Source organism: Elephantulus edwardii, unplaced genomic scaffold (assembly GCF_000299155.1).
Source record: "Elephantulus edwardii isolate Elephantulus edwardi_28Jun2011 unplaced genomic scaffold, EleEdw1.0 scaffold00042, whole genome shotgun sequence".
Lineage (NCBI taxonomy): Eukaryota > Metazoa > Chordata > Mammalia > Macroscelidea > Macroscelididae > Elephantulus > Elephantulus edwardii.
The window spans coordinates 7,702,645-7,703,115 of NW_006399792.1; the positions used below are offsets into that span (position 1 = coordinate 7,702,645).

At 44.2% G+C, this 471-nt stretch overlaps 1 protein-coding gene across 1 annotated transcript in view; it reads right to left on the bottom strand.

The window, feature by feature from the left end:
* Window positions 1–471, bottom strand: part of AGPAT9 (1-acylglycerol-3-phosphate O-acyltransferase 9) — a 108,478-nt gene that overhangs the window by 65,250 nt on the left and 42,757 nt on the right. The gene's annotated exons all lie outside the window — the stretch shown is intronic.

A 471-nucleotide genomic window follows, 5' to 3' on the forward strand; every position in this document is an offset into this window, starting at 1 on the left:
CAAAGGCTTTTGACTGCGAGGATCACAACCAGCTATGGCTGACTGAGAAGAATGGGAATCCCAGAACATTTGATTGTGCTAATGCAAAACCTACACTTGGACCAAGAGGCAGTGGTCAGAACACAGCAGGGAGACACTGGATGGTTCAAAATCAAGAAAGGGTTCTGTCAGGGATGTATATTGTCTTCATAGCTTTTCAATCTGTATGCAGAGCAGATCATCCGAGACTCTTGGCTGTATTAGAAGAAATGTGGCATCGGGTTGGTGGAAGAGTCATCAACAACCTGCGTTATGCAGATGACACAACCCTGCTCACTGAAACTGAGGAGGCCCTAAAGTCCTTGCTGCAGAAAGTCAAGGACCGCAATCTTCAATATGTATTGAAGCTCAATATCAATAAAACAAAGATTCTCACCACTGGACCAATTGGCAGCATCAGTATGGTTGGTGAAGAGATTGAGATAGTTAACA